Source organism: Lissotriton helveticus, chromosome 1_2 (genome assembly GCF_964261635.1).
Source record: "Lissotriton helveticus chromosome 1_2, aLisHel1.1, whole genome shotgun sequence".
Taxonomy (NCBI): Eukaryota; Metazoa; Chordata; class Amphibia; order Caudata; family Salamandridae; genus Lissotriton; species Lissotriton helveticus.
Window position 1 is genome coordinate 134,276,309 of NC_136058.1, and position 18,972 is coordinate 134,295,280.

Consider the following 18,972-nt stretch of genomic DNA (forward strand, 5'->3'; position numbering starts at 1 on the left):
TCTGCCAAACGCGAGGCCAGCCCCTCCGGCGCGACCTTCACAATGGCACCAGCCCGTCCACTTCAGTCGCCGCTCTCCGATCGGAGGCAGCTGCTCCGCTAGCCCTCACCGTCGCTACTCTGGTCGGCCTCGGACTCGCGGGGACCCCAAGAAGTCACCAGAACACAGTGTGGGCTTCGTCAGGAACCCCGCAAGATGGCGGTCAGCTCCACCGGGCCTCTGAGTCTCCTTTGCCCTCCGTGCCCTGGACCACTGCCAGACAAAACACAGCCCCTCAGCAGGTAACTTCAGCCCCAGCAGGCTATGTCCACCCCATCGGTGTCAGCCAGAGCTCCCCAAGACACGTCTCACACTATCGCTGGTAAGACCACGCCCCCTGTACACAACTTTTTAATACATTTACTAAATATTAAATATTAAAATAATAGTGGGGTGGACATTTATTTAATTTGAAAAATAATATTTATAAATCAAATTATTATATTTGACTTATTTAAATAATAGCCATTACATTTGATCAGTTAATGTTTTCTAAAATATATTAATGAAGGGTATCACTTTTCTCTAAACTTTACAATAGAAATGTGTCCTTCCCAGTGGTGGAGATCTCCTCATAGTGGAAATTTCTGCCTACATGTGAAAAGTTACTTGTTACTTGTAGTAACTTTACACTTGTAAATTGAGTCTTAAGTGTCTCCATTCTTTGCTTTCAGGAAGGGGGAGACATTTAAGTATACACTTAAGGGAAAATAAGAAAATGTGTAGAGTTACACGTAGGCCAAAAATAAATCTACATGTGAGTAAATCAGCATGTGTAAACTTACCTTTGTGACTAGGTCCCATAAGACTCTTGTCTTTACAAAAATTCTCTCATGGATTTATTCTGGAGAGTTTTAATTCTAAAGACCTTTACATGATCGCAAATCTTACAACTATATAGGAAAGCTGTAAATATTTTGCAGTCAAATAGACTAAATGAATTGCCCAAATAGTTATCTGCTTTGTTTCTAATAAAATCTGATAAATCTTCCCAAACTTTGATGGAATGTATTACATAATCTGTTTCACAGTTGTTCGATTTCACCATGGAGTACCAGTTTTTTTATTTGCCACATGGCTTGCATGTTGCTCTTTTAAGAGCAAGTGGTTAATCTTGGCTAGATTTTTATTTTTTTTATTTTTTAAGTCGCCCAACCAGGACTGAGCTTTGGAAAGTTCCCGGGGAGGAGAACGATCACACATCCCCGAAACTACGGAATTAAAGTCCCCGCCCACCACAAGCAGACCATCCGGGACTCCCAGGAGCACCCCTCCCAGATCAGCATAAGTAGTAGTCTGGAGGCCGGGCGGTATGTAGACAGAGACCATAGTTATGATCTTCCCCTCCCAGCGCCCAACAATAACGGCGTACCGTCCCCTATCATCAAGGATGATCTCGTCGACAGCAAGAGGGAGGGAGTTACGGACCAATATGCCCACCCCCCTGGATCCAGAAGTGAAACCCGAGTGCGCCAGGAGACGATAACCACGCCTATTCAACGCGTGGCACGTATTGCCAAGCAAGTGCGTCTCCTGGAGCAGAGCAACATCAGGGGATAGACGTCGCAGCAACTGCAACACCACACCCCGTTTAATCCTATCCTCCAACCCGTTAACGTTCCAACACAACAATCGAAGTCCCCTTCACCCCATCCCAATAGTGAACCCCGCCCCCACTCCACACCCAGTGCAACAAAGTACGACAGAAGCTCATCATCACTGTGCCTTGTAAAGAACTAAGAAACATGAACACCAACCCCCCAACCCACCAAAACCCCCGTACAACACACCCCCCTCCCCGCACCCCTGCGTGAGACTAAAAAGCCACCCCAACTTGCAGTGTGCCTGTCGCCCTAGTACCCAACTAATCTACGAAAAGAACCCCGGAGGAGGAAAGGGTACCCACCCCCAAAAGCGACCAGGTGTCAGCAGCAACAATCATAGCATCAAACCAAAGTGAAAAGTCAATTCGATGGACAAGGGGCCGGCCACGATCTCTATTCCTGTCCTGCCGGGCCGCCCTCCGCACCTCCGGAAGATCCAAAGTTCTCTGAGGGATTTTGCCCCATAGGCAGCGAGTCCAGCCAGTCACTTACGGCCCCAGGATGGTCGAAGAAAAATGTCCGTTCGTTGCAGACCACACGCAGTCTGGCCGGAAAGAGCATAGCATACTTCATTTCTCTGTCTCTCAGCCTCTTTTTCACCCCTTGGAAACCAAGTCTCTGCTTCTGGACCTGCTGGGTAAAGTCCGGGTAAAAACTGACCGTAGTATTCTCAAAAGCAGTCGGGCCAGACTGGCGTGACGCCTGTAGAATCGCATCCCTGTCCCGAAAGTTGAAAATCCTAGTGATGATAGGACGCGGAGTGGCACCCAATTCCGGCGCGCCTCCAGGGATCCTGTGCGCACGTTCCACAGCAAAGAACCTGCTAAGGCCCTAAGGTGCGAGATGATTCAATACAAGGTCCTCCACCAGTAGGTCCACCGAAGAGGGCCCGGATGTGTCCGGGACACCGATCAGACGGATGTTATTCCGCCGGGCACGGCTCTCGAAATCCTCCAGGCGTCTCAAGAAATAATCCTGGGCGGATCGTAGGTTACCGACCTCGGCCTGCAAGTCAGAGACATCGGTCGTGAGACTAGATGTCTTAAGATCAAGGGACTTAACCCTCTCGTTGGTCTTCGCAAGGTCTGCCCTGATCAGATTAACATCTATAGCGACCGTGTCTAACTTAAGGGACAGGGCCTCATATTGCTGCCCCAATGTCGTCTTCATTGCAGAAATGGCACCCATAACGTCCCGCAGCGACAGGTCCTCACCAGTCGAGGAGTCATCTGTAGCAGTAGTTGGAGATTTAGTCGGTCCTCCCGGCGAGCCCTTGGCGAGGGTATATCTATCCATGACGTTCGTCTGCACGGAACTCCCTCGGACACCCGGCTTGGTCTTGCGCTTCTCACCCTCAGGCTTGGTGGCCATTTTAGATCTGGAGCCCCGGAGGGAAGCCAGGTACCGGGTGAAAATGGCTACAACCAAGTCTCCAGCATCAATGAGAAGGGTGAGATAAGCACCTCTCGCCAGGCAGAGAACCAAAGTAGGCCAAAGTCACACTTCCAAGAAGTAGTAGAGTGGAAGACGATCGGGACAGGCCACGCAGGCTGATCAAGGAGGTCCCCGGACAAGAAACGAAACCGAAAGTAGACAACCGGGCCGACAGGACTCGGGGGGTCCGTTGTTGTTCAATTACTGTCCGACTGGCAAAGAAACAGAGCCCGGGGCAATGCCATGGAGCAGGCCTGAAAAAGTCAGAGATCCATATCGCCGGCTCCCAAAGTCCAAATCAAATTCTGGAAACTGATAAGTGATCAGCAGGGCTGTGCCAGTAACAACCCGTCGTCCAAATCAGGATAGAAGTCAGGATAGACGGTGGAGGTGGCGAGGGTCCGGGGAGCCCTGTGCTCACGCGACCATCTTGGTTACGCGCGAAGCTCCTCCCCCTCTTGGCTAGATTTAATAGAACACTTTGTTGCCAATCTAAAGACCTGTTAGTCCTAAGTTGTTAAGTGCAGTATCATAAGCATTTAGCTGCAATAGTTGCGGGCTTGAATCTAGTTTAGTCCGACATAAACCAGGACCAGCAGTAAAACTCTGGCAAAAGGCCTCGGGAAAAGGCCTCGGTGACACCTTGATTCCATTCATACTTTCTTGAAGTGTCTTTGTCGGCAACTTAACATTTACTATATGCAATCTGAGTAAAGGAGTGGCACATTTTTGTGTTCCTGATATCTCCCACAGTGCAATTATTTTACTGACCCAAACGGCACTAATGGACATATGTACAAAAGCATTTTTCGGTCAGAAACAGCCCATTTCCGACTGCAAAAATGTTTTTTCATATGTACAAAACACAAATTGCAATTCAGTAAATTGTTACTTAATTGCAATTTGTGTTTAGCGATCAGTATTTGAAAGGCATATTTATGGGTCTGATCCAGCACCAATCAGGGATCGATAATCACTAACTTCACAACGACACATTCAAACGGGCCCATAACACTTAAAACTCACCCCAACAATGAATCCGCTGAACTGGCGCTGTAATTTGTTTGGTCACAAAATGACTAAATAAAATCAGTGTTTCATTATACAGGCTCGTATCTATTAATTCTAAATAACGAACTGAGCCTGCATACCAACTACTTTCCTTTAGTCGATGGACCTAAAGTTGAGAAGTTATTGGTAATAATAATAGTATCTATCTATCTATGATTATCTAAATAACCACAAACTCATTATAAAGTTAGTTTTTATCACCAAATAATGTAAGTAAAATAGCTCATACATATACAGATATTACAAGGCAAGCAATGTATTATTCACGAGGAGAGAGGGAAAAACATCAATGCAAATAGTATCAAACTCATATCAAAATGAATAAATGCACATGAAGGAGTGGATAGGTGAAGAGAAGAAACAAAAGTTTCAGAGACAAAAAACATTTGCAAATGATTATGCAAAGTACGAATTATCTAACTAATACTAACCCAGGAAAATAAGGTAATACCACCTCTTGGCCTCAGGGATAGTAAGGGGGTCACTTGAGTTAGGGTTCAAGGAAGAAAGAACACAGGATACCGATGCAGGATAGGAACAGGAAACAGGAAGGCCTCAGCAAGCCAACGGACAGCGACGATCTGCCTCTAAGCTTCTCTTGAGCTGAACACGCTAACCACAACCCTAAAGGCACCCCAGTCATACCCTAAAACTTACATGCCCAACCCACAGTAGTTGAAACCTTTACAAAACCGGTCTCTCATTGGTTGATTCGGGAGGCATTCTGTCACACCACCATAGTCACGAAAACATTTTCACATACTCTCTCTGTTTTCTACTCATTCTTATTATGCTGTGCACACATTTCCTTAAAACTGTAACATGTATCGGAAACTGCCGCTTTAGATGGAAGAAGCTTAAACATCTTTTTCCTTTCCAAGGCATTTTCTACTTCTTTGTCAGGCACACAGCATTCCTTAATGAAGGTCAGCTACTGCCTTTCTTTCCACTCTCTGTCAGTGCTTGATTTTCAGTATTTTAGTTTGTTCCATTCACCGAATTAACGCTCTAGTATTCACGCAGAATTATTGGCCCAAATGTTTTTCTAAAGTAAATAAAACACAAACATTATTAATTTCATAAATATACTTCTCACTGTTAACCTCCCTCCATTGTGCTAATCCCACTGTTATTTTTCCCAGCAAGAGAATTTAGTATGCAGAAGCAGCATTATTTTTGTTAATCTTTTAAAACAAAGTGAAAACGTGGCCTTGTCTTTCGTGCATTAATCTTAGCAATAGTGCACGCAGGCGCAAAGCGTTTTCCCCTTGTGTTTATGTTGATGCACATTTGTCTCACTTCACACTATTAATAAATGTTACTGCAGTGTTAAATCAAGCAGGCTTTGTACTTAAAACCCTGCTCCATAATTTCCCCCGTTTGATGCCATTTTTGAGCCATCACAAAATACCCATCATACAAATTACCACCTTTATTTTTATCTAAAGGTCTCTATTCTTTTCTCTCTTTATCATTCTTTAATCTTAATTTTTCATTTTATTATAATAATCTCTTTTTATTTCTTCTAATTATTTTTCATCTGTCTTTCCTGCGTTCCGTTTGTTATCTATTTCTATCATTTTCTTCTTCTCACATCTACATTTTCAACATTTATATGTCATCATTATTGATAACACCACTGCAGCTAATAAAATTATTTGTATTAGTATTCTTCCTAATAAAATACTTCCAAATGTATTGAACCATTTACGTTCAGAGGAAAAATTCTTACTAAGTTTCTCCTAGACAACCTCGAGTTGGGTCAAGTCTTCATGTAATTTCATAATATTCTTAATATACCCTTCTAGATTCTTACTCTTGTCTGGAATATAAGTTCAGCAATGTTGAATTTTCACCATGCCACAGACTCTACCCTCTTTTGCTAATAAGATATCAAGGGCAAGTCGATTTTGCAAAAACCATTGATCAAATTGTAAACATTTCAGTATCAATCATTAAGAATCCATCATCAGTATCCGTTGATAAATGATCAACCACCGAAGACAATTGTTGAATTTTGTGTGAATTTAGAATGACTCCAACTGAAGGTATCAGTGCACCAAAAAATATCACCTACTATTTCTGAGAAATGTGCTCTCTTTTTACGTATTAGTTCATGCTTTAATTAATTAATCTTATTATTCTTATCTACATGGTACACTTTTGGGAATACAATCCCAAAATAACAACTACCATACCTATGTGCAGGCAACCTATAGCAAGCACGTTTACCACACACATAATAAACTCCTGCAAAAACAGGATCAGTTCATACTTTCAATTCCCATCCGCCAGTTATTAAAAAAGTATGTTCACATTGACTAGCACCAATGAAATAATTGTTATATTCAGTTTTAGTCTAAGCAAGCAAAGTTTCCCTTTATGATGCCAATCCAGAGACATTTCAGCATAAGTCTCACCCTTCTTGTAGTTTCCCTCTCTAAAAGCCCACGGCAGAACATGTGACTTCTCTTCAGCGGCTTTCCTTTGAAAATCTCGTCTTCTATCTTCTATCATGTTAAGAAAATCTTTCTCTTCAATTTGCGGATTACAAGTTAAGTTATTTCAATGTGCATATACTATATCTAGAGTCCGAATAATATGAAAAGATTCACCCATGTATTCTGCTCTTCTATTACTAATTACCCTATCCATATCCTTTCTAATCGGAATTTCAGAAAATACAAAATCTAAATTTGAGTAGTAAAACTCCAACTTTCCTGTTACATAGAATAAGCTAGTTAATACACTATATGACACACCATAGGTTAAGGGTAAAGGATGGTAGGTCACACCCTCTGAGACATAAGAAAGTAGTTGCATGCAGACATTACAATCACTCACATCCATTGTGTCCACATACTCATAGAGTATTTTTGTGAAAACATTTAATGAGAAATCACTAATCGATGTATTCTGATGATAAATACTTTCATCTATCTATTCTATATCAGTATTAGGTATTTTAGTCACAGCATTCACTTTGTCACTTATCACATTATTAGTATTATTTTAATTATTAGTCACCATTAGAACAGGAACAATGAAAGTTAGTATCAAACCCATTAATATTACTAGTAAGACACTACATAAGCAAGCTTTAATACACCTACGTTTTAGACTAGGTTTTGGATATTCAGTCACTGTAGCCTCTGACATTTTCTTGTATACTTATAAAAAACCAAAACTAGAAAAATATCTAAAAAAACTCAAATAACTCTGTAAAAAAAATAAAAAAAACCAGAAAAATTCAAACACCCTCATCCAGTGTATCCAAACACTTCAAGGCTTTCTTCTTTACCTCTTCTCTTTTTTTTTCCTTTTTATATCAGAGTCTTTTCAAGTCTCTTTCAAATCTTCTTCAATTCTTCTTTATTTTTCTGCTTATTTTGACTGGAGTTGATTCGCCTTAATATTTTCACTGTTCCTTTTAAGGAGGTTTCAATTTGCTTTCATCAACTTGCTCAGCAACATTACCAGCTTCTTTCTATGTTTGCTCAATGTTCTTAATCTCTTTCAAGATCACGTACGTCCACTCTGGGGCTGTATATCTTTTGCTTGGAAATTTTATTCTTTTTGTTCTTCTCACTAATTATTTTTCTAATTCTTCTTGTTCAGTTTGACTTGAGACTTCATTTAATTGATCTGGCCTTCTCTTTTCAAGAGTGTATTTCAGCCCTTTCACACCACTTGGCCAATTGTCTCCTTTCCTCGCTCTTTTTGCTTGAACCTCTTCTTCACCCTCTTTTTCAGGTTCACAGGTCCTTTTATTCAGCCCTTCCCTTTGTTGTACTTGCTCTTTGCTTTCTGTAACTTTCTCCTTTTCTTTCTCAGCAGCAGTCTTTCGAGACCCAGTAGCTTGTTCTCACTTTACTTGGCTTGTGCTCGGTTGTTCATCATCCACTGGCTCATCAGAATCTGTCACTCTAGATTCTTTAGCTTCACGACCTCTGAGCTTCTGGTTACTTCTTTTCTTTTACCAGTCTCTGTTCACCGTTTTCAAGTGGACTTGGGACTCTCCTTGTATGGCTCGCATGAATCCCGTTTGCCAAGCCACCACACTTCACTGCTGTTGTTTTCACCAAAATGATTTGATATGGTCCGTGCCAACTGGATTCTAACCACGACTTTCTTGGTGAGAACCCACTCAACAGGACTCAAATCATGTGCTTGATCTGGCTGTGTTGTGGTGGCAATTTCCCCAACCTGATGAGACACAGTACGCACCAGATCAGCCAATCCTTTGCAATAATCAAGTACTAGATCATCAGAAATATTGATCAGTTTGTTAGCTGGCACAATTGCTTGTCTTATTGCTCTTCCCATTAGTATTTCATGAGGACTCAGTCCAGTCTTTTTATCAGGAATGCTTCTAAGACTCATCAATACCATAGGTAAAGCATCAGGCCATTTCAGTGTTGTGGATGCACATACCTTTGCCAATCTAGATTTTATAGTGCCATTGATCTGCTCTACTATTCCAGAAGCCTCGGGTCGGTAGGCACAATGCAGCTTTTGTTCAATTGTCCATGCTGCGCAGATTATTCAAATGATGTCATTGTTGAAATGTGTTCCCCTATCTGTTTCTAAAGTGACTGGAAATCCATACCTAGGGATAAGTTCTCTCAGCTGCAATTTAGCTACGGTAAGGCTGTCATTACGTCTTGTAGGATAAGCCTCTACCCAACATGAAAACAAAGAAACAGCAACCAACACATATTTTAGTCAGTTACATGGGGGAAACTCTATGAAGTCGAGTTGAAGGCTTGTAAATGGTACTGCTGCTTTTCCAATTTGTCCCCAACTAACAACTGTCTTTCTACCTGGATTCTGCTGCTGACAGATGGCACATCTCTGACATAGACTCACTGCAATTAGCCTAAATTTACGGTTATACCATGACCGCTTGAAGAGCTTAATCATTGCATCTCTTCCCAAAAGTGCAATTCCATGGTATACTCTCACCATTTGTGAAAGCAAACAATCTGGCATGACTGGCCTATTATCTGTGCATACCCACACTTCATCGTCTGTTCTCCTTGTACAACCTGATTTTATCCAAAGTTTTTTTTCTTCGTCACATGACTCATCCTGCAACTGCCTAATTTCATCCCAAGATTCTAGTGAAGAATACATCAAGTGGCAATTAGTATTTTCTTTTTCCACCCTTCTGTTGATGGCAATTGAATTTAGTGCACAGAAATGCACTATTTGGTCTGCATATCTGTTATCATTCATCACATAATCATTTCCTGATTTATGTGCAAAACATTTCACCACTGCAATCTTTTTGGGCAATTGCAAGGCATCCAATAAATCTTTTACATTTTTGCCATTTTAAATCGGAGAACCTGAAGAAGTCAGAAATCTCCTTTGCATCCTTAGCTGCCCGAAATCGTGGACAACCCCAAAACCATATTGACTATCAGTAAATAGGGTTACTCTTAGATTTTTTGCAATTTTGCAAGCTCGAATCAGAGTGATTAGTTCAGCAATTTGTGCAGATTTGACCCCATTTAGGCAGGATGCTTCTAAAACTGTAACCACTGTACATACTACATAGGCAGCACTCAATGCACCACTTTCATTTCTCAGATATGATCCATCAACAAACATCACGCTATCTGATTCTTCAAGCAGACTATCCTTGATACCCGGCCTTGGTTTCGTACACAACAGTGTTGCTGGATTAATCATAATACATCTCACCACTGTCACATTCTCAGCACCCAAAATCTCTCTTTCATACCTGGTAAGCTGACTATAAGTCATATGCTGGGTTCTTGTCAAATGAATTTCAACTGAATGTGGAACATATACTTTAATGGGATATCCCATCACAATCGATTCACTCTGTTCCAGACTCACACAAGTTGCAGCAACTGCTCTCAAACAACTTGGGAACGCTGCAACCACTGAATCCAAAGTTGCAGAAAAATATGCCATTGGGTGTCATGCCATTCCATGTTTTTGGGTCAAAACTGATAATGCACACCCATCTCTCTCACAGCAGTACAATGCAAAATCCTTTGCATAATCTGGCATACCCAATGCGGGTGCTTGACAAAGACTGTCTTGTAATACAATAAAATCTCTCATGCTTTCATGATCCAATTCAATTGAATCAATCACATCTTTGTGTGTCAACCTCTGTAGATGTTTTGCAATCAATGAAAAACCATTGATCCATTGCCGACAGTATCCAACCTTTCCCCAAAACATTCGTATTTCTATCTGAGTTTTAGGAGGACTCATTTGTTGAATCACACTGATCCTTTCTGGTGTCACTTTCCTAACTTCCTTCTCTAGCTTGTGTCCTAAATATTGGACATCTTGCTTACAAAATTGTAATTTTGCTGGTGATACTTTATGTCCACCTTCTGCCAAATGGTTCAATAAGGCAATTGTATCTGTCGCACATGCCTCTCGTGTCTTTGATGCCACCAGTAGGTCATCAATGTACTGAACCAATACGGAGTTTTCTGGCATAATCAAAGTCTATAGACACATTTTAAGAATCTGATAAAAGATTGGGGGTCTCTCTGTGTACCCTTCAGGAACTCGGCACCGTGCCAAAACACGATCTCCGAACCGGAATGCAAATAAATATTGACTATCCGGATGTAAAGGGTTCGAAAAGAATGCTTGACACAGATCAATTACTGTGTACCATTCTGCGTCAAAGCGAATTTGGTAAAGAATCACTGCTGGATTTGGCACTATTGGGCAACAGGGTACAACAGTTTTATTGATTTTCCTCAAATCTTGCACTATTCTATATTTTCCGCTTGGCTTTTTAATTCCCATAATAGGCAAATTACAAGGACTGCTTAACATTTCTCTTATAATGCCCTGTTCAATCATTTGATAAATCACAGGAGAAACTCCTGCTAATATTTCAGGACTCATTTTGTACTGAGGTGTATTTGGATATGTGGCACCAGGTTTCACTGTAACCTGAATAGGATCCACACCTTTCATCAATCCAATTTCTTTTCCTGTGAAGTCCCATACATCAGACCTCACGGAATCTCTCAGGTATGCAGGCAAATCATTCTCAGTGAGAAGTAAAATAAACTCATCCATTCTGTCCCTTGCTTTGCTAGCATCATCTTAAATGTGACATCTTCATCTGGTGTTTGGAATGCAATACCATCTGGCAAGCAATAGATGGTGCAGTTCATCTTACAAAGTAAATCCCTTACTAACAAGTTCACCGGACTCGTGTCAAATACCACAAACCAATGCATGTCTCTGAATATACCAATATGAACTTCAATTTGCTTTGTGATTGGAGTATTAATATGCTTAATAGATACTCCTACAACTTGGATAGTTTCTCCCGAGAAGGGTAGGTTAGGCATTTCCGCTGCTCTCACAGTAGAATGAGTAGCACCAGTATCCACTCGGAATGTAATGTCATTACCTTCCACTTTTCCATCAACAAATGGACCTCACTGATCGTCCTCTAGAGTTGCGCCAAGCACGCACTCTTCCTCCCCCCTCAGGCACCATCATTGAGATGAGTCTGAATCACTCTCATTGCATAGCAACAAGTATTGCGTAACCATTTGCACATTTTGATTCTTACCAACTTGTTTACCGGCGTGAAATCCAGTATTCGCACTGTATCTCTGTACTTGAGCATTCGCATCATTTGTCATAGGAGCTTGTGGCACCTGTAACTGTGGAGTAACTACCTGCTGCTGTTGTTGCTGTTGCTGAGTCACAACCACCTCATTCTGCATCTGTGGATTTAAAGTTTGATTCACCCCCTTACTCTTCTGTACAGATCTACACTCATTCCTCCAATGTCCAAACTTTCCACACATATGACAAGGATATTTCCATTTCAAATCTTCTTTAATCATCTTACCTCTACCTCTGCCACCACCATCAGATACCTTACCACTTTGATTTGCACCCTTCATCTGGTAATCTGTTTGGTAGCCACTATTCGCTTCTTGCTGCTCTTGTGCCCACATCATTTGCTCTTTCAACTTTTTATGTGTCGGCTCAATATCATCACTACAATATTTAGCATACCTTAGTATTTATCGTCTTGCTCTGTCAGCAAATTAAATGTTGCTGAATCATGTTACTAATCTCTGGTTTTAATTTAAACACAAAATGATATACAAAATGTCCCATATCCTTATCTCCAATAGTCTCAAACCCACCGTACTGTTTGAACACCTGTAACAACCTCTCAGAGTATGCATTCTTTCGACTCTTGAGTTGTTCTGTCTATTTTAACCCAATCCATTTCCTTTGGGGAGATTTCACTCTTCAGATAAGTTATTACCTGATTATACTTTTCATCACCTCATCAGAAGGTGCTCCTGTTTTTGGATCTCTGGGAAATTTAGGCCAATCTACAGTAATCTTACACTCAGTCCACAAATCAACTGGAACAACAATCTCAAATAAACCATCTAAATCTTTCAACACAACCTTTGAAACTTTCACAAACCCTCTCAACCTGTTTGTACCACTCAACTGGTTTCTCTCTCAATCTAGGGAAGTCATTTGTAAAGGACAATATATCCTGTCTTGTCCAAGGAACATGAACATATCCACCACCTGGAACTTCTCTCATCAGACACACCAGCTTGCTTTGTCTCCCTCAGTGGAAACAATGATGCATTTTTATCAGTATTCGCTTCTTCCTTCTTTTTCGCCCATCTACCTTTACATCGTTCTACATCTCCCAATTTCTTCAAAGTAATCATCAACTCTTTTATCTGTACTCTTTTACCAGATGCATTCAAACTCTCTAAGTCCTTATCAGAGAAATCCATTCCAAAAGTTTTCTGTAACACCTACGACTTCTCTAAGTCTATTCCATATTCACAAGCAGCCTCTGCTAATTTCTCATTAATATTCCTTGCTTTCCAAGTAATATTTTTACATAAGAATAACAACTCTTCATCTCGATAAGTACCTAGTCTGTATGGACTAATTGCACCAATAATCATTTCTTCCAGATCCACTCTCAGTTTACTCACATCCACACTTTGTGGTTGAGGTTTTCGCTTTTCCATTCCCCTTATCAAATCATTTGATTCATCTGGTCAAGGACCCACTGAACTCTCTGATGCTGGAGTAACACTCTGCACTATCGTTCTTGACTCTGTTTGTGTACTTCTCTTTGGAGTTTCAGTTATTAATTCACAAACTGGAAGATCAATCAATGAAGTATTTGAATCAACCTGTTCAACTTGATTAGCTACTGTTACTTCTTCACTTCCAACACCATTCATCGGAACTGTTAATGTATGTACCTTCGATATATTCTGTGTTTGTCTCTATACAATGGAACTATGGGACCAATTGTTACTGGCACCGTCAATGATTCTGCATTCAAACTCAATTGATTAATTTTCTGAGTCAACTCCTCGCCTGCTTTATTCAAAATCTCCATTTCACTCTCCTGAACTACTCTAGTAACTACTGGAACTTGTGGGGCTTGCATAATTAGTGGTGTTCCCATTAAGGGTGTACTTGGAACTGTCTATTTTGGACTTTCTTGATCTGCTGGAGGTCTTTTTGTCAAAATATCATCTAACAATTCATCATCTGAATCCTCAAAATTGAATTCTGATGTCACTAAGTTTTTCTTTTTCTCTTTACATTTGCCTCCAGTCGAATCCTCAGCAACTAATACTGAATATATACCCTCTGTTACTGCAGCTCTCCTCCATCTTTTTAATCTCTATTCTCGATTCTCAAAGGGAAATCTAGGAATCATATTTCTGTATCTTCTTCCACTCCTATACCGTTCTTGCTCAAATGCCTCAAACTCCCATTCCTCAAGTGCTTCGTACTGAGTAGGTCTAGGTCTTGGTTTTGAAGAATTCATTCAATCTCTTAGATTCTGTAGAATCCTCACATTAAATGTACCATGCTCTGGGAAATCCAAAATACCATCAGCTCCTGTATACTTCATCCAATTCTCTAACCAGGTACACGTATGATAACCACATTCTAACAACATAAAAGAAGAGGGCATATTCGGAGGTGGAGTGAGAACTCCCTCTCTAGTCACAATTGGTTTATCCTTTTTAAAGAAACCCTTTATCTTGTTAATTAGCTTCATTTTTCCAACTCTTTACGCTAATTCTTCGTAGTTATGTGATTTCTATTTGTTAACAGTCGTCCAATACCGGCGCGACTCACACCAACCAACCAGTCAGAACACACCTACTTAAGCAATATCTAAACCAATAACAACACAGCTCACAAGAGTCAACCAATCACTGCATCTAAGCTCCCGCTATCTGACCAATGCCAGCACAGCCTTTTCTGACATCAGTATTACTCCTTCTACTGACCCTCCCTTTACAAAATAATACGACAATGTCTTTTCTAGGTTTTCTTAGCCAAAATCTTGTTAATAACAACATAAAACAATGCTACCTTGTCTGTTCCACTAAATAAAGATATACTTTGAACTTCAAATGAGAGATTCTTACACTTCGAGTAAAACCAGCGCTATTTTACACTCAAACAAGCTACAGGCAGACTTGCTACTCCTCTAGGGATAAGGCCAAAGTTTCACAGGAGGACTTTATTTAAAGAGGTCTTGTTACTCCCCTGGGGATAAGGCCAGGGTTTTGGAAGTGGACCTTTCTCTATAACTCACAAAAATCTACTCCCATACGAATAGTCCCTAATATAACACCTACAGCCTCTCATTGTTTAGTATTATGACAACAGAGAAAAGACTTCTCCGGTGTGATGACTTATCCACACTATTCTTCTGCCTACTTCAGGCTAAAAACATTATCCCGGGATCTCAGGTAACTCCGTACCCACAATTCTAGACAACAGAGAACAAAACACTAACTCTTCATTGTTAGGAAACAAATAATCAATAATCAATCATTATTACCAAACTAATCAATAATTAACCATCCTCTGCTACCAAAAACTGATCCAGCGCCAACCAGGGATTGATAATCAATAACTTCACAACACATATAACTCACCCAAACAATGAATCCGCTGAACTGGCGCTGTAATTTGTTTAGTCACGAAACGATTAACTAAAATCAGTGTTTCCTTATATAGGCTCTTATCTATTCATTCTTAATAACTAACTGAGTCTACATACCAACTTCTTTCCTTTGGTCGATGACCCTAAAGTTGAGAAGTTGATGGTAATAATAATAATATCTATCTATCTATCTATGATTATCTAAATAACCACAAACTCAGTATAAAGTTAATTATTTTTATCACCAAATAATATAAGTAAAATAGCTCGTACATTTACAGAAATCACAAGGCAAGCAATGTATTATTCATGAGGAGAGAGAGAAAAACATATCAATGAAAATAGTATCAAACTCATATCAAAATGAATAAATGCACATGAAGGAGTGGATAGGTGAAGAGACAAACGTTTCAGAGACAAAATACATTTGCAAATCATGACACTTCATCTCCAATAGAGCTCTCTCTATGGTGCTTAGAGTGGCTTTGGTAATTTGGCTTGCCATATCGTAGCAGTAGGAGCAAAAATAAAATTTACTGCAGCGAGTCCCAAAAGGAGCGGCAGTCCGCCAAACACAGAGTGCACGAAGTTCGTAATTATTCCGAGGACTGCTTGAAAAGGTGCTAACAGTCCCGAACATACGTTCTTAAATAGATGTACAATACCACTCGTATCAGACATGTTTAAGACACAACTTAACATTTCTGAAAAATGTATAGGGCTGTTTGTATTCAAAAGGGCATGTATCTCGGCAGAAATCCTTGCGACTTGTAGATCGTAGGTTTCTTTGGCCGAGGTCAGTGGCACAGTTTTTTGCAAAAGAATGGCTTCCATTCTGCTAAGAGTATCAATTCGTATTTAAGAGATGTTCAGTGAAGGCCATAGAGGGGACTCCCTGGCTGTCTTGATTTGTGGAAACAATACTTGCATAAAGCAAGTGACCCTGGATGACACACTTACTAGATATGGAATACCTGGCAACATGCCACAGCAGCTGCAATCGTTCAACATAAGGTAACTCCCATTTGACAGTTGTCCAAAAATTGGATCAATCACTGCAGTTGGTGAACCTTGCAGGTGACAGGATAAGTTGTTAGAGGAACCATCACAGGCCCCGTGTACATTAATACCCTGACAAAGGAGAGAACCGCTTAGTGCGTTTTAACAGTTTGAACCGCTAAGAAACACTTCACGCCCCTCACTCCAACATATGTGTGTGTATGGTAATTTCCAGGATGTCTTGATGTATTCTTTACCCATCCTTATATATTTGCCTGCGTTGTATGTGTTTTAGGCAATACTGAAAATGGAAAATTGTAACCGGCAGAGTGATTGCTCCATGTATTATCCATTCAGTAGCTGTTTTTTCTGCCACTGTAAATGGTAATCTTTCCAATTTTTCAATGCTCAGCACCGTATAGTCTGCTCCCCTTTGTGCCAGTTTGATCTGTTTATCAGTGAGATTGTATTCTGAAAACAGTGGCGTAGTATTGATTAAACGCCAAGGCACATAGCCTGAATGCAAATCTTGGAGCATCCAACCCAATAGCATGATAGAACGTAGCTGAGACTGACCATGCTGCAACATGACCAAGTCTTGTTCCATGATGTCAATGGCAGAAGACACAATGCTGTCCAATGAATATATCCTGGACGGCAGAGTTGTTAACCTATTGTCTACTACAGAGAGAGATTTCTCTAAATGAATACAATCAATTTCTTGTATTCGTTCTGCAGTGTCTGCTTGTGTAATCTTCCATATTTTGTTATATGCAGCAAATATACCGGCATATATGAAATGTTTTGACGCAGTTTCCTTGGTCCCAGCAAGAATTCCCTAAGGTCTGCGCCATCTTTAATTAAAGATAAGTGTTGTTTTACATCCTGTAGTGTAGCTTTCTGTAGCCAATCAAGGCATAGCTTCCTTACACTGGATGTTGTTATTACCCCAGGATGCTGTCTTTGAACATATCTTGGGTCCGGCCTATTGACTTTGAAACCTTGAGTTTTGTTCAGGAATCGATCTTGACAGTTATTTGTGTCTACGGGCCAGAGCAACCATTTGTTCCAATCTGGGTCTGATATGTTGTGATGCAAAATATTATGTACGTCGACCTCCCCCGTGTAGAGCTATTACTCGCAGGTATTGGTATGGTCGGTGTGTTCATGTCCTTGATCTTGGCTAACCCAAGGCAAGTTGTTTGTTGGACAGTGTCATTCAAAAACATACTTTGCTCAGGGATGATACAGGCTCTAAACAAAGCGTCTACCCCTTGCACTTGCCAATCTTTTGTACCCCAGACAGTTTTTGTCTCAATGTTGTCTTTGTGTATAACACAGAAAACACAGAGGGTCTATCAGCTTAATTATATAGCTGGACTGTCAGTCCGAGTCACCAGGATCTCGGGGTGTATAAATCACATGAAGACAGCATAATTCAATATACGGTGAACACCATGTGTATAGGAAAAGCCAACACAGCGCAGATCATTCATACATGGCTGACAAATCCAGAACAATTAGTGAAGGGTTTCCATCAAATAGACTCAGTGATCAGTCCTATCAATTGGCCAAACCCAAGTGCATGTCAGTCTGGTCCCCTGATCATTGGGACAGCAAACACCGCACCATCTATTGCTGGTTAAGGATTTGGTCCACCAACATACGCGAACCGTCAGTGATGGCTGATCCTTGATGGTCAAGTGAATAGCAGTGCAACAAAGAAATAGTGACTTTAAAATAGGATGGAGTGTCCTCCTACTAATAACTTTATTCTGCGGACGAACCACACCTCCTAGTTAAAAACCAAGAACAGTGCAAGAGAGACAGTCAAACAAATATCTGTCTGATAACGGGTCAACACGTTTCTGCCTATCGGGTATAAAATCCCCTGGCATTCGTCAGGGCCTCTGTTCCTTCAATAGTTGCACAAGTAGTAGTGAAACAAAAGAAACACCACCACCACCAAAGTGAGAGAAATAAAAAATTAGAAAGGTTGAATACGGTACAACCTGTAACAACCGCAGACATTAGCCCTCCATGTCAATAAGGAAATACAAATTCTATGGAGGAAAATGTATAGTCGTTAATTATGGACTGACTGTGTCAGTTACCCACACACCTGGTATCACTAAAAATAAATGAAAAAACTATATAATATATTCATGCTCACCCTCCATGGTAGGGAGAAGGACCTCACCTCACCTGGACCTTGCTCAGGTTGTACGAGGCCCCGCGCTACATAGATACAAGAAGGGAAACAGAAATGGAGCACCCTAAAGCGTAGATTACACAGCCTATTAATATGCCCAATGTGATTCCTGTATAAAAAATCCCCTTATATCTAGGGACCAACATGTAATGAGACTCTAGCACTCCAACTTAGTGAGCCCTGCCTCAAAGCCTCCCAGGTCTATCATCTAACACAAAATTGTACTCATACAGATATATTACGTGTTACTAGTGTCATTAGTCAAAAGCTACAAACTAAATCAACAACATTTTCTATAACTGTATTTACATACTGGGATTAAAAAGACTCCTTATTAGTCTGATCTGTGTAGACTCACCTATCCGTCGGTACCTGAAGCTTCCATCTGAGACTTGGGGGAGGCACCGACTTGTAGATGGTCTCTTCTTTAATAGTGTCTCCGGGGGTTGATTGTATGGTAACCCTCCGTCTCAGTTATTAATGAAGGTCTTGAATTGTATATGTTATGTGATCCCAGAGTGGTTTGATTAGTCCCCAGTGGCATCTCCCTGCTTCTTCAGTAACTTGAAAACAGGAGCATTGTTTATTCACCCTGTTTTTGATGGATTTAGGGA